Source organism: Dermacentor silvarum, chromosome 3, assembly GCF_013339745.2.
Source record: "Dermacentor silvarum isolate Dsil-2018 chromosome 3, BIME_Dsil_1.4, whole genome shotgun sequence".
NCBI lineage: Eukaryota > Metazoa > Arthropoda > Arachnida > Ixodida > Ixodidae > Dermacentor > Dermacentor silvarum.
In genome coordinates this window covers 201,185,147-201,209,020 of record NC_051156.1, presented here as the reverse complement: position 1 = coordinate 201,209,020, position 23,874 = coordinate 201,185,147, and the positions used below count along the sequence as shown (strand labels likewise).

Sequence of the window (23,874 nt, the reverse complement as noted above, 5' to 3'; positions counted from 1 at the left end):
GGCGCGTTTGCTCTACATATATGGTGATTGTAAAGGAGAAAAGAGACGCCTACTTCTGCAGCCCTTAAGCGAGCACGGCGCAGAACGCGCGTTTGTTCTCCGCCGTGCGTTCACTCCCCGTGAAAGACGCGCCCCTCGCGCCCTTTCACTCGCACATACAGCGTTCGGCGCGTGGCGACGATTTCATCTCCAAATGACGTCATACGGAACCTCACGGCGACGGCGACGCCGACGCCGACGGCAGAAATCTGCTTTTGAGTGTCCATATAATTGCTATCGCAATAAAAGTTGCGTTTGCTCTCTATATATTGAAAGGAGGAAAGAGACGCTTAATTCTGCAGCCCTTCAGGGAGCACGGCGCAGAACGCGCGTTTGCTCTCCGACGTGCGTTCGCTCCCCGTGAAAGCGTGCGCCCTTTCACTCGTACATACAGCGTCCGGAGCGCGGCGACGATTTCATCGCCGTTGACGTCATACGGAACCTCACGGCGACGACGACGGCAGAAATCTGCTTTGGAGTGTCCATATAATTGCTATCGCAATAATATACCGACGGCGAACTGACCTCCAGTGTCGTAGAACGTCTGCCGCGCGAGAGGTGGCCAAAGTATACGGCAGTTCGGCCGGCGCACCGCCCGTTGCACGATCGACGGGACAATCGACGACGCGCGAAGAAAATTATTTCCGCTAGATAAAGCGATGCATAATTGTACATTTTATGAAAAACAATATCCGCTGTCAAACGTTTAACATCAACGAGAGCTCCAATACTTGTCGAACTCAGCTGCAGCACACGGCTACCGACGGGAGACGACCAGCTCGGCTGTGCTCGCATCGCAGCGGACGGCGCTCCTATAATATCAGCGTATTTTTATTGTGATAGCAATTATATGGACATTCTAAAGCGGATTTCTGCCGTCGGCGTCGCCGTGAGGTTCCGTATGACGTCAACGTCGATGAAATCATCGCTGCGCGCCGGACGCTGTTAGGGAGCCTACATGCAACGCCGGCGTTGCAATAGGCTCCCTAGACGCTGCATGTGCGAGTGAAAGGGCACGAGGGACGCGCGCTTTCACGGGGAGTGAACGCACGGCAGAAAGCAAACGCGCGTTCTGCGCCGTCGCGCGAAAGGCCGTGGGGGGACGGGCGGGAAGGAGGGGAGGCGACGTTTAGCTGCGGCACCAAATGCCTATTCATGTAAAAACGTTGTGAGGCGAGAAGGTGGTAAAGACTTCCGACGCTGACCGACGAGTGTCCCGTTATGATCTCGCCGAAAACCTCCGAGCCGCCCCCAGAGGCACCGGCAACAGTCACCAACGCCGCGCGCGTTCCGTGCGAACGCGGGCAAAACGCCGACGGCGTCGACAACAGTTCTGCGCGTTGCTGGTGCTGCTGCATGTCCAAGTTTATACAGCTGATAAAGCTACTATCCTTACGCCATATAGCTCTCTACTAATTTGCTATCGCAACTGATGCTTCGCCTTTCGGTGAAACTGCCTTATTTGTGTACAATTATTGCGAAGAGCGACAACAACGATAAGAAAATATTGCGGCTCGTGAGCATCGGTAATTCATTTCGAAGCGCCGTCCGCTTTAGCTTGAAGGGAACCGGAAAAAGCCTAGCGATCGACGATATCGGCGCCGTCGAGCGATCAGCGGCGGTGAGGGTGCCGCACAAATTAGTCCCGGTCTCATCCTCTCTACGTACTGCAAGGAAATCTCGCCGTTCGCGAGCAAAACCGCAGTCGAACGGCGGCCCGCGAATGGCAAACGGCGTGCGGCGAGTTACCGTGCCGGTAACGTGCACGGGCCTCGTTGATCGTGACGGCATTCTGAACTCGATGCGCGTGTTTACTTGAAATGTTCAAAAAATATCTGAGGTGGTTTAGGGGCCCTTTAAGGTGGAGTAGGAGTGAAATAAGGTGAAAAAAACTGGAATTAAGGTGGGGAAAAGTCGATTAAGATAGATTTAAAGTTTATTGAGGTGGATTAAGGCTGGCGCAAATTGGATCGAGGTGGAGTAAGGTAGATTAAATTGGATTAAGGTGGATTAGGGGTAGGTTAAGGTAAAATTGTGAAGGACACGTTACAATGTATGACGTCACATATCACGGACGTCACCAATTAGAGAAGTCATAATGTTTTCGCATTCAAATCACGTAAGGATACTTGGGTTTTTGTAATTTTTTGTTTGTAATTCACGGTTACGTTGCCATTGAAAGTTGAAGATGCTACCAGGGAGCTTTTTCCCGCACAGAAACAGACCAGATGCACAAACGTATGTGATCGAATCCAAGTTTCAGAAGCCTAATGCCGTGGTCTTCACTCACCGAGTATGAGGCTGATGGCGTAACCGATAGGAGCGTGGCAGTAGAGGACGCCGTGTGTGTAGACAGCTTCGGCAGTACCGTTCAGGTAGCCGCCTCCGACCCACGTGGCTGTTGACGAAACCGGCATCATCAGATAAGAACCACGCAATTAACTCTTTCCTAAGCAGGACTCGTATTCATAAATAGAAGAGAAAACGTTCTTACGCTAGAAGTGTTTGCAAGAGCATGTCTTAAGTGTACTGTAAGTGTCCACCTAGTGGACTGTCCATTTTGGTGGCCGCTGATTGGCTGCAGCTGTACGAACGAGAAAGCGACTCGCTGGGGGCGCCTGTCTCCCATCTCGCTCGTGCAGCTCCAGCCAATGAGCAGCGACCAAAACGAACAGTTCACTTTATTTTGTATTTTGTAGTGCATCGTAAGGATGGATATCGTAAGTGGTGCTATATAGAATTAGGATTCATGATAAGTAAGCGTGACATCACTAAAGCTGGGCTTCAATTTTGCACTTTCAACTTTCGTCCTAAAGTGACTAATTTATTTAAGGGTTGGTTAGAATACACAGTTTTTAATTAACCTGGACATTGTTATTCGTCGTGCAAGTAATACCCGCTTCTTCAGGTAATCCACCTGAACAGGCCGAATTGCACCATATGCTCCGCTATTTTATCCGTTTATCTGTACGAATAAAAAAAAAAACACCAGTCCTTCCCCTGTCGAGCAAAGCTTGTTGTGTGTGTATCTGACCTTGGTGGGGATTTTCTTTCTCTCTCACTCCTTATTTCTATCTTTTTTCCCTCTCCCTCCCTATCTTTCTTTCTCTTTCTCTCCTTATCTCTTTATATCTTTCTTCCTTTCTCTCTCTTCTCTCTCTTTATCTCTCTCTTTATCTCTCCCTCTTTCTGTATCTATCTTTTTTATCTCTTTCTATTTCTTTCTTTCTCTTCCTCTTCCTTTCTCTCTTTTGCTATTTCTCTCTCTTTCTCTGACCTTCGTGGTGATTTTCTTTCTTTCTCTCGCTCTCTTTTCTCGATCTTTCTTTCTCTCTTTATTTCTTTCTCTCTATCTTCCTTTTTTTTTCTTTATCATCTTTCTTTCTCGCTCTCTTTCTCGTTCTTTTTGTCCCTTGTATGTGGCAATGAGCTTGGACCCCTTCTGCACTATCGCCAGGATCGGCCCACTTTTCAGCGTGACACCACCACCACCACCACCACCACGACCGCCGAAACTTGTGAACTAAAGCTTCGCTTAAAAATATATATGCAGACTCAACGCACACGTTACAATCTCTTTTAAACGAAGCTTTAGTGAAGCGCGGTTAATTAAATGCTATAAAGCAAATTACGATGCGCGCAATCGTTCATATTGTGAAGAGGATGGAAAACTTGGGGAGTTGGTATTGATTCATGGCAAATAAGCAACGCGTGTGCTGTGTCAACATCTTCCTTTCTCTTCGCTTTAAGTGCGCTGTTGCTTATTTGCCACGAATGTACTTATTTTCGAACTATACAACGCGCGTAATATCACGCAATGCCTATGTTGGTGCCCCGCACAGTTCACTATTTTAGTGTCACGCGATATTTATGCTTATACAATACACCGTTCAATAACTATGCCGAAATACGAAGAGCAGCTCATCCGAATGCTCACTTTATATAAGACGTCGACGCAGTAATATGTAGCGGGAACGAAAGCGATGATGAATGGTGCCACGTGTTCTCGTGCGCAAGTGACGTGCGCGGATATTCGGCAATGCAGCAATCAGCAGACACGGTCAGCCAAAATCCGGGAGAGATCGCTAAGAAAGGAATTCACTTTAAAAAGCACATGGTATTATCATGCAAGAAACTAAGGTCAATAACTTGAAGGTCTAAAATCTACCAGATACTTTGCCCTTGCATTAAACGCTTCTACTTGTCTAATCAAATGTCATAACTTTTCTTTAGTCAAGTTAATGATGCTTGATCACTTAAACAATATTCTCAATAGCCAGGGGGTGGAACTCCTGGCATGCCCCTCTCCCCTCCCACGGAAATTCCTATGTTAGTAGGCTACCGCCCCCCCCCCCCCCCTCCTCCAGGAAATTATTTCTGGTTACGCCACTGCTCAGTTGATCTAACTATTTTCTGTATTGGACCAGGTACTATAGCCACATAGACTATTGGTCGAAGTACTTTGTACGCATTTGTTGAATTGTTTAAACAACCCTCATTTATGATTGATTGATTGATCGATCGATCGATCGAACGGTCAAATTTCTCAATCTGTCCCTGCGTTGTAGCTCTGTCCCTGAGCTGTCCCTGCCAAGTCTGTTCCTGGTTTGACCCCTCTCACCTGTCATGGAGCTGATGCCGAGTGCCATCGACAGGTTCCTGTCGGCCAAGAACAGCCTGTGGAGGAAGCGGTTCTGCTGCGGCCGCCGGCGGCGCATGTCCATCGTCGAGACCTGGCCGTCCTCCTTGAAAATGTGCACCTTGCGGCCCGACCACACGCCCACGCACACGACGGCGATGAAGTAGAACATCATGGCCAGCACCGCGGGGATGTGCACCGCCATGGCGCCTCTTCTTCTTCATCTCACTTGCCGCGTGTGCTCGCGGCCTCGAACTCGCTCGAGCAGCGCTTTACTCACGTGGAGCTATGGCAGCGCCATGCTCGCCGGTAATCGGAGGCTTCGCCGCCGTTAATTAACACACCCCACCTTACGGCAAATGGGATGCAGCGCTGTCCAGTTCCGACTCGATTGACCATCTCGAACTGGTTCAACTGAGCGAGAAGGGCAGCTGGACTGCTGGTCCGAGGGGATCACCTATACTGCAAAGCGGAGGAGCTACCGAAGCTCGCTTCGCTTGCGTGCTGTTCGGGATAAAGTTTATTATCTCTCTTTCTCTCTCTGACCACCAGCGGTGAAGATCTCGGTGCTTGGTGAGATTTACTGATCCAGAATTGGGGCACACTCTAAGCTGGTTGCTTTATCATAGCTGTGTATAGGCTTTGCATCAAGGTTACGATTACCACAACGTATACTCACAGGGGCGGATCCAGGTTTTTTCTGAGGGGGGGGTCAGCTTCTGTCAATGATGATGATGATGATGATGATGATGATGATGATGATAGTAGCCTTCCTGATTTACCGAAATGCACCGTTTCTGCTCACGATAAACCCGCGTTTTATACGGCTAGAGCAACACCTCTAGCCCGCCGTGGTGGCTCAGTCAGCTCAGGTGTTGCGCTGCTGAGCACGAGATCCCGGGATCCAATCCCTGCCGCGGCGGCCGCATTTCGATTCGATGGAGGCGAAATGCAAAAACGCCCGTGTGCTTGCGTTGTAGTGCACGGTAAAGAACACCAGGTTGTCAAACTTAATCCGGAGCCTTCCACTACGGCGTGCCTCATAATCAGAACTGGTTTTGGCACGTAAAACCCTCGAAAGATGAAGAAGCCCTATAGCGAAGCCAGATATCGGTTTCTCCGAGCTTATAGGAAAATGACATTACCCAATACAGCCATGTGCTTGGCGGCTGTACCTGATAATACAGGGTGTTCAAAACTAAGCTTGATGTTTTTCTTAAAATTAGGCACTGGGAGGCACGCGAAGACCACCTGTGCAATTAAGTTATGTGGCCAGGGGGGCACAAAGTGAGATGATAATTATCGCTGTGAGCAGTCGAATTAACTAAAGTTGAACAACTATTTTTTTTCGACTGCAGTAAGTGGGTATGTTTGTATTGAAAACTTAGAGACAGTCCGTGTTTCTACACAGTATCGGTCGGAATAATTATTCTAGCGTGTTCGTGCTCCGAGATATCCAACTCCAAATTTCAATTGTCTTACTGCGCAGAGTTCTCGACTCGACACACGAGCGGTTTATGCTTTGTGTTGCTGTGGAAGGGAAGCATTTTTAAGATTTTTTAGGGCATTCACATCTTGATGGGTGAAGTGTTGTCATGAGATTTGTGCATGACAACACCAAACTTAAAGCGGCAGTATGTATGAAATATTCGTTAGCATAGCTAAAAAGGTTTCTGCTGTTGATGGTGTAGTTGTTGCTTTTGATTCCAATAAAACTTACAATACTTGGAAATCAGCAGTCACTTTATTTGCGTAGCCCAGGCAATGACCATGCCTGGTCGTCTAGTCACCATTACGCACGCGCATTACACTCCGGCTTCTCCGCTCGCGCCATTATCTCGGCATGGCAGCTGCCGCCAGCTTTACAGGCTGCGCGGTCGCGTGTTACGACAGCGGTTACGGGTTCTTCGATTTTTTTTTCGCCAGCCGTGAGGCGAAGGGGGACAGTTATTATCTTTGCTAATGCCTCCGCCGCGTTGTCAGACTAAACGCCGCACTCAACAGCCGCGTCACATCATTGAGAGCTTTGCGCCAATCGTCACTCTCTTGCATGCGTAATCATGCGAACGACAATTAAAATTTGGAGTTGGATATCTCGGAGCATAGACATTCTAGAAGAATTCTTCCAAGTGAAACTGTGTAGAAACACGACTGCCTCTAACTTTTGAATACAAACATACAAACTTACTGCAGTCAATGAATAGTTAATTATTCAATCTTAGGTAATTCGACTGCTGACAGCGATAATTATCATCTCACTTTGTGTCCCCTGGCCACATAACTTATTTGAGCAGGTGCTCTTTACGTGCCTCCCAGTGCCTAACTTTAAGAAAACCATAAAGCTTAATTTTGAACACCCGGTATATCTAGCCTGTATTGTTTCTTAAAATAAAATTTGGGATGATCTGTCGCAGGTTTGTTATGCATGCGTTAGCACGGGTCCGTCTTTGGAGTTCTGTTGGGACACCTTGATTTCCTTAAGAAGATTCTTTGTGTTCGGCTGAGACACCATCGTTTTGCTTTGGAGCTCCGACGCGGCAACCACTACGCTGGTTGTTTACGATATGCAGATCACCTCGTATGAAGAAGAGTCACGACGCCACCTGCAAGAACGATGTGGCCTAGTAGCCGAGAGCGCGAGCCAGCGTCTTCATGTTTTGTTTCCCACGCGACGTCATCCTTTTACACAAGGCACGCATCTGCTCCCGTTTCTCTAACCACGCGACGCCATCCTAGGCCCGCGTGCTGGCGTTGGCCGCTGACATCACGCTCCCCCACTTCGCAGCCGCTCCGCTGCTCGAGCTTCGCCCCGCTCCGCGAGAACGGCCACTCAGGTAAACGGATCCGGCGGCTTTGAGCATCCTATGCTTAATGTACGACAATAAAACTGCGAAGTTATAATGAAAAACTTGTAGCGTACGAACGGTACTGTGCTCGTACTGGATATTGTCAACGTGTAACTGTGATCACACAGCCCGCCGAGGTGGCCCAGTCAGCTAAGGCGTTGTGCTGCTGAGCACGAAATTGCGGGATCGAATCCCGGCCGCGGCGGGCCGCATTTCGATGGAGGCGAAATGCAAAAACGCCCGTGTGCTTGCGTTGGAGTGCACGTTAAAAGAACCCCAGGTGGTCAAAGTTAATTCAGGAGCCCTCCACTACGGCGGGCCTCATAATCAGAACTTGTTTTCGCACGTAAAACCACAGAAAGAAGAAGAAGAACCTGGGATCACACTGAGTGCTACAGTTAAGAAAAAGTTGCCTATGCGTAGTTCTTAGTTTAGCTGTTAGTTGCAATGTTATTATTTATATATGAACACTTCAGCGAGAGATCTCTTTCATTAAGGAGGTTGGTCGCGGAACCGATGACAGCCAATGAGGCAACCGATGACACCTCAATGGGGAACAGAGTTGATCAGGCGCGAAGGCGCTCGCGCGGACATCTGCGTGCTTGGCAAAAGGGACGTCCCCTCGTTCATTCGACGCCACCGAATGGGACGAGTAAGGCACGGCCGGCGCCAGGAGGTCCAAGGTGTTCATGAGAAAAAATAACTACAGGCAACTTCGCCACACCACACCCCTACGGAATACAACTAAGCTTGTGAGCGAGCTAGCTTTACTTCTACATGGCTGATACCACTGGTACTCGCGAAAATAATTTTTGAAGAATGCTGGTGGCCATATTTTTTTTGCGACAACAGGGCCATCCACATTGTCAGCGAGGGGGCGATGCAGAATTTGAGGGGGGGGTCAGGACATCCGGACATCCCCCCTGGATCCGCGCCTGTTCTTGCTCGATGTAGCGGCCGTCTACGAGTTTTAGTGTCGCGGTTTGGCGTCTGCACTGACATCACAAAGATCTCCCGAGTCCGAAATCTAAATTAGTGAGCGTTTCTTTTTAGAAGGCTGATGAATCTGTCAAGTTGGAAGTAATCCATTGTAAGCAGCGCGCAAACACGCGCTGGCCTTTTTAGTGTTCTCTTTCTAATTGCAGTGATTGGAAATGAAGAATTGCTCGTTCCAAGGCGCGCCGTGCCCATACCCCGTGAAATGGCACTCAGTCATCCGGCCTCTCCTTTGGTGCCCCTCGCTGTGTTGGAGATTCCCCAAGCACGTCGCAATTCACATCAAAGCCCCGCGGAGCCTGCCCGGAACGAGACAGCGCGGTAAAAGCCTTCATTGAAATGCAGAGAGCTTTGTCCACGTCTACTTGCTATTCTGTATGAGAGGCACGGAAATGGCCTTATAAAAAGGCCATATACAGGGTTTTTTTTTTTTTTTTTTTTTTTTAGCTGCACCAAATTTTTAAAATTAGAAAAATATATATCTTGTTCACGTTATCTTTACCATTCGAGTGCACCGATTGGCGGCCTCTAGATACAGAGCAAGTTCCGCCCTTACGTGCGTAATTAACAAAGTTACGCTAATTAATTTTCTAATTATCAACAATAGGTGGACTACAGCAAATGAGTACTTTGGGGCCCGTCCTCGACACTACCTATCCCAACGATCAAATTTTCAATAGCGGAGTTCATGTGAGAGCTAAGCGAACCATTAGTTCCCCCTGGCAGGCTCCTTGACACCGAAAACTGGCCGCAAAAAGAGCGTCGTTGTCGTCGGTGTTGCCGCCACCCCCCCCCCCCTACCTTTCGTCACGTCTCCGAGGTAGGCGGCCGGTCCGGCCCGCGAGCAGCTTGCGTTATCTCTTTGCTATCTGCAGCGTTCGCCGTCGACGCTACAGACTGATATGACGCCGTGCCTGTATAGTATCTAAAAACCCAAGGAGCGGGGTTCGCGCTACAGCGCAACGTGGCCACGCCCGACGGAATGACGAAGTAAATTTGGCGGCCCGCCGGCATTGAAGCGTTAGGCCAACGCCCGCAAACAGCAAGGAGCACGGTGTAAGATATATACTCTTTAGGTGAGGACACTCGCCAGACTCGATCGACCAGATAAAATAGCAAAGGCGCGCGCCGATCGGCCCGGTGACGGCAGCGGATACCTATCGGCAGTACGACGGAACTCAACACAGAAAGCTTTTATTGGTTTAATCTCCCGTTGTTATAGCAACCGGTGGTTCGCGAGAAATCCGAAATGATTGAGTGACGCACGAAAGTAGGTCACCGGGGAGAGGGCATGCGCGCGTTCCTTGTCGGCGCACGTTCTCGCGTGCGTTCTAACTGAAGTTGCGTCGTTCCGCCGATAGGTATTCGCTGCCGTCACTGCCCCGATAGACGCGCGCCCGTGCTACTTTATCTGGTCGATCGCGTCTAGCAAGCAAGCCGAGAAGTATCCCCACCTAAACAGTATATATCTTACGCCGTGGCAAGGAGATAACGCTTTAAGCTGCTCGTTGGGCCGGACCAGCGGTGACGTCGAAGACGTGACGAAAGGCTGGGGGGCGGCGACATCGACGACACAGACGCTCTTTTTGCGGCCAGTTTCAGTTTCAAGCAGCCTGGCAAGGGTAACCAATTGTTCGCGTAGCTCCCACACGAACTCCGCTATTCAAAATTGATCGTTGGGCTAGGTAGTGTCGAGGACGGGCCCCAAAGTACTCATTTGCTATAGCCACCTATTGTTGATAAATAGAAAGTTAATTAGCGTAACTTCGCTAATTACGCACGTAAGTGCGGAAATTGCTCTGTATCTAGAGGCCGCCAATACGTACACTCGAATGGTAAACATAACGTGACCAAGATTTACATTTTTCTAATTTTAAAAATTTGGTGCAGCTAAAAAAAAAACACCCTGTATATGGATATACCTTATTGTATATATTATTTTATATACGAGCAAATTAAGGTTATATATATGATATATACAGGGTGTTTCAGCGAACACTTTCAAAAATTCTTAAATGTTGCCTATGGCAGATAGCACAATTCTCGTTCATGAGCTGGTCTACTCGAAGAGGCGGACATTACTTGCACAAGAAATTGACATGCATAATCGACTAATTAACAGAATTTCACGAATTAAGCTTTAACTAATTACCTGATGGCCCATATTGCAATTTACAAATTGTAGCCGTGCAGTTCGCAAGGCGGATGCACTTAGAATTAATTCTCAGAATGACACCAGTTTCGAGATATTAATTCCCGAACTTTGCGGAGAAATGCATTGGCGTTCCAGTTAGGTTCTTAACAAAACGTCGCTTTATGCATTGAAGCACAAAATTAACTGGAACGCCAATGCATTTCTCCGCAAGCTTCGGGAATTATTATCTCGAAACTGGTGTCATCCTGAGAATTAATTCCAAGTGGATCCGCCTTGCGAACTCCACGGCTACAATTTGTAAGTTGCAATATGGGCCATCACGTAATTAGTTAAAAACGCAATTAGTGAATTTTTGTTAATTAGTCGATTATGCATTTCAATTTTTGTGTAATTCCCGCCTCTTCGCGTAGACCAGCGCATTAACTAGAATTGAGCTATCTGCCACAGGCAACCTTAAATAAATTTTGAACATGTTCGCTGAAACACCCTGTATAGTCCTGTTATGTTTTTCCTACGTGCTTCTATTTTATTGAACTACTTCTGCGCCGGCTCCTGTTATTCTTTACTTCACTAATATATATATATATAATATATATATATATATATATATACCTTAATATTGGTGCAGCAACTTTCGAATATTAGAAGTGTAAGATAGAGTTCTGAAGAAAAAAAAAAAAGAAAGCACCAGTGGAGCCAAGGGAAGCAAACACGAAATGAAGGTTTGACGTGGTTTGAGCGACAACGTCATGCGCTAAAACTCCATTCGTGGGTAAATCGAATTACCTACTTTTGTTTGTTTTGTTTTTTCTGGTGTCGAGTCCTTTACGTTGTACGCTCTGCATTCATGTGCCCAAGCGTTTACAAAGCGCCGCCGATGTCGCAACAAAGCGGTGAGGCGGTCAAGAGCGAGAGGAATCGTGAAAAAGGCAGGGAGGTTAACCAGAGAGGAATATCCGGCTAAGGTTAGCACTATGCATGCATGCTCGCTGGCACTCACCTCACCCATCTTGGCAGTGAAAATGTAATGAGCTCAACTGAAAACACCTCCTTCAACATACGAGAAGGGGAACCGAGGAGCCCCGGTTCTTTATTAGTCACAACAACCATATGAAGCTAACAGATAATGAAGCCAAAGAAAGCATAGAAGAAAGTACTTTTAGTTTTGATTGAATTGTAGAAATCATAAATTAATAGTAAATGAAAGTGGACCAAAAGAACTTTCCGTCGGTGGGAGCCAAACTCAGAAGCTCTGCATTAAGCGTGCGCTGCGCTACGGCGGTGGCCGTTCCGACGGCCACATTCTTGGGCATTTGTTATGTGTACAAGATCTTACCCCGGGAGTGTTAGCCAGCTACTGGTGGGTGTGGAACATCCTTTTTGACCGATGGCGTCACGTAGTACGTGAAATTTTAGGAGCAGTAGACAGCTGACAAGTAAACGCTTGTATACTACCTGAACGCATCAAACTTGCTGGAGTCGACACCCTCGCTATGCAATGAACATGAAGAACCATTTCCTTCAACATAATCTTTTTGACCAAGCCAGACACCTCACTGCTGCAAGAAACCCGCAGCAGTTTCGTCATCTCCGACACTTCTTAGTTGTGTTTAGCATCCCATACCTGAAGAGGGGCACAAAGGCTCCCGGCATTTGTTATATGGAGATCTACAGGTCCGTGCACAACCTCGGATCATCGAAGTCAATCGCAAAATCACGACAACGACCGAGTTTGTCATCACCAAGACGAAAGCGGGAGATCATAGGCCGACCGTCGTGGAACAGCCACCTGATCCCGTCACAGACGTATCGGATCATCCCACAGCTCGCCTTCTTAGTCACGATGCCGATCGATACCACAACTCCCTGAAACACTTTTTGAACACGGTAAGAAAACAATGCCGATATGTTAACGAAGCTCTTGTGAACATGTGAGCCAAATATTATTGCACTGCATGCACCAGGGAATTACCAATATCGTGTCAAAAGCAGTGAAAAATCGCTTGCTCTCTCCGTCGCAATGTCGTGATGTCGTGATGCAACGTCATCGCAAGCAGCGGAGCCCACAACAGCTATTGGTTAATTCTCAGTAATACAATTATTGCTCATCTGAGTTAAATAACACTTCCCCAGTGCAGGCACCGAGACTAACCGATGACTACTGAGGTTAGCACGCGGTATGCAGCTGGAAAGCAGACGGACTGGTGTGTTTGACAAAGTGGCATACCGGAAGGTAGAGCGTTATGAGGCGGTTGCCCATTTTCCCCCCATCTAACTGCGTTTCTAAAACCCGGAGGAACGCGCTGCGTGTATTCAGGCTTAGGCATAAATGCGAAGTGTGTCAGGGTGGCGATTCGGCTTAATTGGTATTCGTGCTCTTTCGAAGGGCAACGACAGCGCTTCCCTGGTTTTATTTACGTATACACACCTGTCTCTGTCGTCGCGCTACGAAAAAAAAAATCATTACGAGGTGTGCGTTCTCTCTAACGAGGCCTGATTCGAGGCTCTAACGAACCGCGAATCGAACCGCGGACTGCAGGTTTCTGAGCCCAACGGTGCCGCCACTGAGCAACTCAGCCCGATTATACCGGTGCCATCGTGGGCTCGGATGCTCCTACGGCTTGCGAAGAACGCGGAGCATGTCACGGGAAGAGCATCTAGGCAATGGAAGAGGTCTCCCATATAGGAACCGATGGCTACACTTACATCTCTTTTGTCGCGGCCACCGCCCTTGAGACTAGAGCACTGCACGGGTCCGTACCTTATGCCCTCAGGCCTGGGCCGAGCTCTGGCTTAAAGCCACGCCCCGGGCCGGGCCCGTTCACCTAGGTTGGGCCTTGGAGCACACGCGGCCACTCTGACTAGATCCAATGCATTGTGTGGGATGCTCAACTGACAAGTTCGACGAACTGGCACATAATGACCTTAGCAATCAAAATCAAAATAAAAAACACAGTTCAAATTTCTTTCTTTGTTATTTCTATTGTAAAAAGAATCCTAATTCTTTCGGTTTCTACAAAAATATTTGTTCTCGCAAAAGAAAAATAATTATACTAAAACCATACTCTTGATGCAGTCTGGCTGTTACCGCTTTTGCTGTTGCGCTAATTTATGACTCTCGAGATGATTATTTTATTCCAACTGCGTCATTTTACCTCTTTTCATTTACTGCACGGGCCTTGTGAAGTGAAGCAGCGCGGACCTTGTCTATCTTAATGCCGTTGGTGAACTGCTGTGAAGATGTGTAGAGCGATGTGCACGGTCGTGGAAACCATGCTGTTCCAATTTTTTTTCTCTTATCAAAAAACCAGCTTTGATGATTTTTTCTAGGCTGTCTAGACTTTTCAATGAAAAGTGACATTAAATGCTCTTTCTGCGCGCTTATGCTATAGTGGCTCTGTACATGGCCGTGTTGTGACGTCACTCATAGTGACACGCGACTTCGATAATTATTCAAGACAACGTCAGTTATTTGTTTAATCTGTTGCTTCAGTGGACGAATTAAAGTTTAGAGAAGTAATAATAAGTACCGAATGCCTGCGTGTTTTTGTTTTACTTCGTACCGTAGCAAGAGATATGTACTCCCGTTTCGTCTGCTTGTTCCTATGTCGTGCAGTCACGCGCGCAGAGAACGAGACTATGTCATTTTCCACCGTGTTCCAGTGCGCGATCATGCTCTATGATCTGCTTGCGTCTGCCTCAGTGCTCGTGTAGCACTGACTTATGCCGCTAGTCAGGTGTTCTCGTGCACAGCGCGCAAAATCTTGCCCTACGCGAAACGAGAACAAACGCTACAGCTCGCGCGCGAGACCGTCAGCGGAAGCGCGCCGCGCAGCAAAAGAGCGAGAAATAAAAAATTTCACTGACGATCACCATGCTCCCTAATGCGAATTTTGAGCGCAGCTCTTTAGGTGTTTTGAATTGACGACTTGCGAAATTCTACTGTGCAATGACCGAACTACAAAATTTGGTTGGAAAACAAGTCATATCCCCGCCTTCCCTATCGCTGATATTTGACAGCTTCTCGGCCAGCTGAGTTGGGCTAAGTCACTTGCGGTTCACGAGATAGCGATAGCACGGCCTATAGAACACGCGCTCTTCAACACTGGTCAGTCGCTTATGCTGTCTCAAGGTAAAAAGAAAAAAAAGCGCGTCAGCGCCTATCTACGACGACTCAATCCGTTTCTTAAAATTAGCGGAACGTCCAGATAAGCACCTTTGGTTGGAAAATACATTTTTTCGCGCATGCGCATAATATTTCTGCAAATGGTCAATTCGCGATATATTGTGGCAAAGAATTTGATTCTGAACGACAGGGTCTAATCGGCGGCGGGGCTGAGCTCGGGCAGCTCGTTTAGCGGCAGCGGCAGACGAAGCATTTCCACAGGTTGCGTCGCTCATTGTTGAGAAAGAAAGCATGAGTACGGGAACGCGTGGTTCGCGCGGAGCGCATTCTCTAGCGGCGGCGGCGCCGCCGGCGATGTACCGCATGCGCAGTGGGTCCGAAGCCCATGCTCGCGCTATTGCCGCGCTGGCCGCCTGCACTCCAAGTTCCTCCTCACCATTTCACTATACTCTCCTTCGCTTTCCGCCTCATGATTCCGCTGCACCCTCCTCTCCACTTTTATCCTCACGCCTCTTCGCTCTCTCCGCTTTCTACACCAAAGCTGTATATGGCTAGTTTCCAGCGGATCGATGTCTGTAGACCAAAAACCATGGGCCGATTCCGAAGATAGTGCAATACCGGGCCGACCAGCGGCGGAGGTGAAGCAGGCTTCAAGCACTCAAAAACTTCAAAAAATAAGTTTAATATGTTCGGTCGAAATACAACCCGTATCAGATATTAGGCTGATAAGAACAGATGCTACACTTTGACCCGCGTCGGCCAACCAGCGTATTCAAGCTAGTGCCTACCAATCTGAGTGTCTTCTGTCTCCTGACGTCATGTTCTACGTAGGCTCCTTTCCTCAGTTCTGCTCTGACTGTGAGATGGGTAGGCCGTGTGTTGTACGGTCTGAAGAACAGCGTGCCTACCAAGAACGACGGCGTGAAAATAAAAGGGAATGGGCGCGGCGGCGGCGGTGGAAGGAGACCACCGACGACGAGCGGTCCGCTGACGTCGAGCGCGTGCTGCCCGCCAGGACAGCGAGGCGGGAAGGAATGCGAACCGTCCATGTGGCCCCGATCCCGCAATCTTGGAACGTTTCGCCGGAGCAACGGTCAGTCAACATACACAGCTTCGCTGGTGAGCTGTGAGCATAATATGTGTAAGTATGGCGTCAATAACTATCACCTAAAATATTGTGATTCCTAGATGAGTGCCGACAAATTTATACTCCTCCATTGCGGTTGGAATATTTGTGCGAAGCAAAACTTTCTGGAAACGCTTTATTAATTGCTAAGTAAAACTAAATGAGATGCACACAATAGCCCTTATTTTCGTCTAATGCAACATGTAAGTTCAAGCAATGTTTACTCTTCGGGCAAATCAAACTTTAACGCCATTGAATGTTTCTTTATGAACTACACCGTCCACAAAAGGTATGCAAACAGTTGCGCACAAATGCAAAGGTCGAGACGTCGATATAGTGAATTCACGAAGACGATATGTTCGAGTGAAAGACAGCGACAAGAGGCACTGAATTTTTCCTCCCCCGCTGCGCGCCGTGTTCGCTTTCATCTTTCGCTGTGCTCGTTCGCTCGGTTACGCCGACGCTCGCCGCAGGAACGTGCGCCTAAGAGCTGCGCTCTAAATATATATATATATATATATATATATATATATATATATATATATATATATATAAATTAGCCTAGCTTGCACTGGAGGCTTGGCACATTGCGAACGGTGCGCAACTGCCTCGCTAATCGGAAGATCGCGAGAGGCAGCGCGTGGGTGACGCGTGGGTGACGCGTGGTAGCGGTTCACAGTAAAACCTCTGAAACTTCGTAAAGTAGCAACACTCGCCTCCTCCGCCTTCACTCCTCCTCGTTTCTCCTCTCTTTCGCGCTGCCTCCTCGACCATGGCTCCGACCACATCGCTTGAGCGTAGCAGCTTGACGACCGGAGGCCGTATCCACAGGTACAGTGGCTATAGCCACTGTAGCGGCACTACGCTTTTCTCCTCACACTTTCGCCCTACCCTCCTCCTCCGCTTTCCGCCTCATGGTTCCGCTGCACCCTCCTCCTCCGCGCTCTCTTCGCTATTGCAGCCTTGCATCCCCCGCTGCACTCCGTGCTCGATCTTTCATCCTTCGCTGTGCTCATTCGCTCGGTTAGCAATAGCAGATTAGTAGAGAGCGATAGCAAATTAGTAGAGCTATTCGGAGTAGGGATAGTTTTATCGGCTGCATAAACTTGGACACATTCGCTTACTAACTGAATTAACAAGCGTGGTGTCAGCGCGCACAAGCAAACATGAATAGATCCCACTGAATGACCGCAGACGACCGCCAAAACGCTGGCAGCAAGCGCAGCCGCCGCAGCGGGCGAAGGTTCATGCGGTCTATCGCTTAAACGGAAACTGAGCGGCGAATGCACAGCGCATACAAAAGTCAGAGCCGTGTGGAGATGAGAGACGGTGCGGGCGACCGCCACAAGCCGGCAAAGTACAAGCCCAGTTGTAGGCAGAGTAGAAGCTGCCCCCTCCCTCCCTCCCACGCTGCCTTCCCGCTTTCGCGTTGGAGATTGAGTGGCCAGTTCCCCTTGCGCCCGGTTGCAGGATACGCATTTGGTGCCTCAGCACAGCGTCGCCCCGCCTCCCTCCCTCCCATACCCCCACGGCCTTTCGCGCGACGGTCGCGTTTGCTTTCCGCCGTGCGTTCGCTCTCCGTGTAGAGCGCGTCCCCCGCGCGCTTTCACTCGCGCATACGGCGCGCGGCGACGATGTTATCGCCTTTGGACTTTAAACGGAACCTCACGGCGACGGCAGAAATCCGGTTGAAGTGTCCATATGATTGCTATCGCAATAAAAAAAAGGAGGCGGGGCCATGGCGTGTGCATCACACAAGCTTCCAGGTCCGGTATGGGAGAACGCAGGGAAGAAATTTTAAGGAATTTCGCTTGCGGAGGCTAGATGGGGGCAAGTCGAGAGTGTCTGTGTTGGCGGTGATGCTCGCCTCCTGATATCATGGGTTCGCAGCAGTAAATATTATTGAGATTGCAATTATATGGTCACTCCAAGCTCATTTCTGCCGTCGCCGTCAGGTTCTGATAAAGTCCAACTGCGATAAAATCGTCGCCGCGCGCCGTGTGCGCGAGTGAAAGCGTACGAGGGGAAACCGGCAATCGCGGCCCAGTGTATCGCACGCGAGGGAGGAAGGCAGGCCGGAAGCGCGCGTTCTTCTCTCGCGCGCGATGCACGGGGGCGAGGCGACGGGCAGCAAGAGGGAGGGGGGTGCATTGCGCTGCATCGGGCTCTGCTCACAGCGCGACCGCGCGGGCGCCGTATCTTGAAAGCGATCTGGGCGCAGTGCGAGCTCGCGCGGGCATCTTCAAAGCGATCTGCGATGGGGACAAAGTGCATGCGCCGAGTGCCGGTAGCTTCGTATGCGCTGTGCGCTCGACGTTTAGTTCTCGTCGAAGCGAGACGAGACAGCGCGAAGGTCAATTTGCCATCTGCTGCTGGCGCGCTTTCTCACTCCGGCGTTTTCACAGCGAGTTTCCGCGGTCATCGAGCGGTGTTCATGTTTACCTGTGAGCGCGTGACACCGTGCTTGTCTATTTAGTAAGCGAATGTTTACAACTTGTACGGCCATTAAACCACTGTGCTTGCTTCGTATTGCGCTCTACTAGTAAATTTGCTATCGCAATCGATCATTTGCCTTTCGAGCGAAACTGCAATTTTTTTGTATCTCGGCTATTAATGAACCAATTTGAAAAATTCTTGCGGTAGAACGCTCCCTAGAGGGCACGTAACAACTTCCAGCGTATAACCAAAATTGCTACGTGGACTGGTGAGGGGCTCTTCAAGTAAGTGGAACAGTACAATTTTTTGCGGGGAGTTTTATGGCGCATCTCTAACTTGAGTCGTTCTGTAAATTCATTTCAAGTTCACCTGCTACAATTCGTAAATTGCAAAATGTGCTGTAATTAGGAAGTTAGCAATTTTTTCATTTATTGAATATATCTTTCGATTTCTCATGCAAGTATTGTCCGCCTCACTCAACAATCCAGTTCACGGACTAGAATTATATTATCTGCAACAGGCGATCTTTCAAAATTCCGGAAAACTTTAAAATGATCACCCCGTATCTCAAAGTAATTAGGGAGTTTCAATTTCGCGTACGCAAACGGCTCTGGGTACTCAAAGGGATCCTTGCATACGGAAAGCGCCACGACAGACTTGCGTGCTTTTGTACAGGTATGGGGCTTTTTTTTTTTTTTTTTGTACCGTTTCGCATTCTTTTGCAAGCCTGGCGGTTTGGTCCCTTGCGCACGCAAAATCTAAAATTCATCATCCTGTCGTACACGTTCGAGTGCAAAATGCTGTGGGTCTATTTTTTTTTTTTTTTTTACATATAGTACGCAATATTCGCCCGGCATTGCCTCCCAGTTTAAGCTTTGTCTCCTATGTTTGGACGACTCGTACACCCAGCATCTGAGTGAAACGGCACATGCAGGACAGATACACCAGTGACCACATAACCACTCCATACCCTCTCTGCGGGAATGCAATGTTGCTCATGCGCACGCCTCCGTCGTCCGCATGCCGAAGGCGAAAACACCATCCGTGGAACAGTCTCACTCCAACTATTGAGGGCGAGGACTTAGTAGTCGCCATCTGTCGGAAGCGCCTCGCATGCGTAGTACGCGGCGCGCTCATAAGTTTGGCTGTCGGCGCTCAATAAAAACACGCGGGAGCCCTCCTGGCCATTTCTGTAAGTACTCTCCAAACGAGGGAAGTTTCTTACTGTAAAATAATAATCTTGGGCACACAGAAAGCGCAGAATAGTTTACACGCGCATATCTCTTTACCGAATAGGTACAGTGAACGCCTATTGCGCGCGGTCGCCACGATGGAGTCCCCCGAAACCAGTTTCTTGCGTGAAAGGTAGGCAATCGCCGAGAGCAGGCTATGTGAAATATGTTCTTATGGTGTGCTGTCCGTATAACCATGGAGCCTAACAGAATAAGCCTCAATGCAGCGATCGCACGGGTTCGCAGCGACCTACTGCGCGTCTGCATGCGAGCGCGTTTCGCATCGTTGCCGCGAGTTTTAGGCCGCAGCAATATGAACATTTCACAGTACACAAGTAAACCATTGTTTCGAAAACGTAATGAGTGCTATGCACCTTCCACCTTCAAGACGCTGGATGTGACCGTCGCCGATGACACGAGTTTGATCAAGTGGAGGATTACAAAATACACACACACACTAATACGAGAAATGATTTTTTTAATTACAGTAAAACAATGACATCACTTTGCAGTCTAAATGTACAATAAAAAGAATAACACAACGACTCACAAAACCTACATTCAAAGAACACAATAGTTAACATCTGGCAGAAAAAAAAGCAACCTCGATTGATGAACAGCAACATTGAATTCCGTCTTTAAAAAAAAAGTACTGTACAAAATATCTCGCGATCAGGTAGAACATGTGTGCCCACGTGACGGGCGCTCTGGAAAGCAAAGGCACCTCGCATGCAGTCTGCTACGGAGCTGGCGAGTGTGACCGATGACATGACTATGATAGTTTCCTACAAAAATTACAAACTCTGGCGCTGCGATTACTCCGCCACCACGGGAATGACGGGTTAGGTTAGAATATCTGCCTAATCTTCGTGCTTGTGGCGTTGTTTCCAATAATTGAGAATTGTTGCCGAAATAGTTGGTTGAAAACGATTGATTTGCAATATTACAACACTGTTTGAAGCCAGAAGGACAAAGGCATTCCCTAGCTGGATGAGCCGCCGTAGACGCTGGCAAGAGTTTCCTTTCGTAATTCGTGCAAGAAACTTCGTGCACTAAACCGACTGTTTCCACAGGCGCCTGAATGTCAATGTTTGTCGACATTACATTGAAAGTGTCTTACATGCGTGCATTCGGACGCACACCGGAAAATGTATCAAAAGGTGTTCTTGGTGCAACGAGATGCAATAAACTGCACGCAAATAGGAACAGCTCCGGGGCAACTTTAATGTAAGAGCAGGGGGTACACAATCAAAAGCCACACAACACAGTGATGTATGCACACGATGCGAAGAGCCTGACTGCACATGCAGTTTCTCAAAACAGGAACCACAGCCAGAGAGCACAAAACAGGAGCACCATGCAGAGAGCACAGAAACAGGCTATTAAGATGTTGAAAAAATGCCTATGCATGCCATGCACAAAGCAATGCGCAGAGTCTCTCTGGCAACATGCGGTAGTGCGTGAGCATCCCAAGAGCAGCCAGAGTAGCAGGAAGAGCCGTGCCCTGCAGCAGCCAGGGCAGAGTTGGGCAAACCAGAGTCGACTGGACTCCCGCTGGGCTGCCCCGATGCCGGTAGCGCTGGCACAGTACTCCATGGAAGAAAGCACATTTTCCTTAGTACAACCGCATTCGGTGAACGAGACAAACCAAAAACAAGGCTCACTGGCTTGGGCGTTCTGCTGCTGAGCACGAAATCGCGACATCCGCCGAGAAGAAGAGGGCGTTAAACTCTTTCCATGCGAAACTCATAGAGACCCCAGTGATGGGAACAACCGAAGATGGGAAATTATTTCACAGATCTCAAACAGCTGAGCACCATACGTCGATTTTAACCAACACTGCAACAACCCTGTTTTACCCTGCAGACACTAATCGTAGACGATGTGGTAGAGCAATTCCCCTCGTCTGCCGAGGCTCAGGCCTCCGACCAGAACGTGTTTGTCATTAACTGCGAAAGCCTGAGACAAAGTATGAAATGGCTGCGTGGTGTGGAAAACGGTTGAAATTTCCAACAGAAGGCCGCACGCCCTTCCACTCGAGAGTCAGGTCACATGCACAAATGCCTCTTCGCAAGACACACCGCCTGCAGCGTCACCAACCCTGGCACATGACTTCAGTTAATCATCCAATGCAAAATGCCGCCACTTTAAATGTGTTTCGCAGCAAAATATAAGGGGGAAAAAAAGAAGGCACGGCTCGTCACGTGACCGTGACTCACTCCCTTGGCTTCGGTATGGAGAAAGCAGGAAAGCAACACCGCCTGCGTACGCTAGTCGAGGCAGAGGGGGGCAGTCCTCTTGGCAGTCACGCTCGCCTCCTGGCGTGATCGTAACGGGTAGAAGAGGAGAGGTGTGGAGGGGACGCGCATGCGCTGTGGGGGTGTAGGACGCGGACGAACGGACAGAGCTGCCGGCAAGAAATTTCTATCTCCTCCAACGATGAACCGCTTTGAAAAATTATCTCGGTAAAACACTTCCTACACAGCGTTTTACAATTTCCAGTATACAGTAGAACCTCGTTCATACATTTTCAAAAAATATGCAAAAAATAAACGCACGATCCGGGAAAACGTACGATCCGAATCCAGTAAAAATTGAAGCTGACAAGCCCATATTGAGGTGCAAGGGTAGAAAACATTTATTTCTTGCAAAACATGTTAGTCGAATCTCGTTAATTCGAACTGACGCTGTGGTCCCGTCAAAGTTATGTGTATTCCATGGGCGAGAACGCTCTGTAATTACGAACATAACCGCGCACCAACAATGCTCTCAGCAGCACGCCCAATCACGTGGCGGCGCTTCCGACCGGCATTGCTCCGACACCGCCATAAAGCAAAAGCTTAGAGAGACCCCTCAACGCCGCGCGGAGAAATAAAAAAATTACTCCATCTCCCGCTAAAGGAAACCATGTGTGGATGCGAAGCAGCGGGGAGTAGTAGTAGTAGTGATTTTATTGAAGAAAAAAAAATGACGCTTATTTCTGCTGCCCAATAGGGAGCACGGCGCAGCGTCAGGGGAAGGGGAAAAAGGAGATAAAGATGTTGAAGAAGCGGGGAGATGGTTAGCTTGAGCGGGAGATGGTTTCGCGGCAGCGGCGCGAGCGCACATCGTGGCGCTCGCTGCACAGGTATGAGACGCGCGCGATCCGTCATTTTCATATCGCGGAACTACCGTGGCCCCCCCAGCAGAGTATGCAGCTGTCGCACCACCTGTTGAGCGCGCCGCTCCGGATTTCTAGAGGAGAGAAAGGGGGGAGCGTAGGAGGAGAGGGGGAGGGGACGCGCATGCGTTGTAGGGGTGTGGCACGCGGGCGCCGCTCCGTAGAGTATTCCTAGAGGAGAAAGGGGGGAGTTTAGGAGAGGGGGAGGGGACGCGCATGCACTGCGGGGGTGCGGCACGCGGGCGCCGCTCCGTACAGGATTCCTAGAGAGAAAGGGGGACCATAGGAGAGGAGAGAGGTGGAGGGGACGCGCATGCTCTGTGGGGGTGTAGGACGCGGGACGGACGGACAGAGCCGCCGGCAAGAAATGCTTCGCATTTAAAATGAAAAAAATACCGCGGCGAAAATTTCACTCTCAAATGGCAAGGTCGCCGTTTTCTGAGTCGCGCCGGAATACGCGTGTATGTGCCGACGTCTCGGCCAACGCTGCGGCGCAGAAGGAAGCAACGAGGAGGCCCAGTCCGGCCAACGCTCGCTTTAAACGGCAGAAAAGGAAACTTCGGGGAGTGGGCTAAGCTGGCGCCGGGCCGGCGGGAGCGGCGGCGCCAACACGGCGGTGGCGTGCACGGAGACATTTGAAGGGAGCTACGAGGGAGTTTCGTTCACTGCCGTTATCGGGATGCGAGAGAGAAAGAGAATTGTGGTTGTGAAGAGGAAGAGGCGCTATCGGGATGCGAGCGTTGGCCGGCGTGGGCAGTTTCGCGGCTCTCGCTTTCTATGTGCTTGCGCGCCGCGATATTTCAGCACCGTTCGTACGTAGCGCTATGGTCACAAATACATCAAAAATAAGTCCTTTTATTTCGAACAAATTTTCGGGCCGCTTCGAGTTTGAATTATCGAGATTCAGCTGTATTTTCTGTCGTTGCGTCACACATTGCAGACCCTTGTCCGCATGTTCTTTGTCTTTCGTGCGAAAGAAGCTTTGTAAGACTTCCAAGCCCGCAAGGGCTTCGGCGAAGGTAGCCGGTGGGCGCAAGCCTGCGTTCTCGCCGCCGTCTTCAGGCGCCCCGTCCGCCACCACCTCCGCTACGATCTCGCCGAGTCCGTAGCGCCGCGCGG

At 49.3% G+C, this 23,874-nt stretch overlaps 1 protein-coding gene and 1 non-coding gene across 2 annotated transcripts in view; both read right to left on the bottom strand.

The window, feature by feature from the left end:
* Nucleotides 1–23,874, bottom strand: part of LOC119444170 (high-affinity choline transporter 1-like) — a 78,390-nt gene that overhangs the window by 33,323 nt on the left and 21,193 nt on the right. The window lies entirely within an intron of this gene.
* LOC119447024 (U2 spliceosomal RNA) lies at nucleotides 15,386–15,582 on the bottom strand. The gene has a single exon (XR_005190910.1). It is a non-coding gene; the product is annotated as a U2 spliceosomal RNA (small nuclear RNA).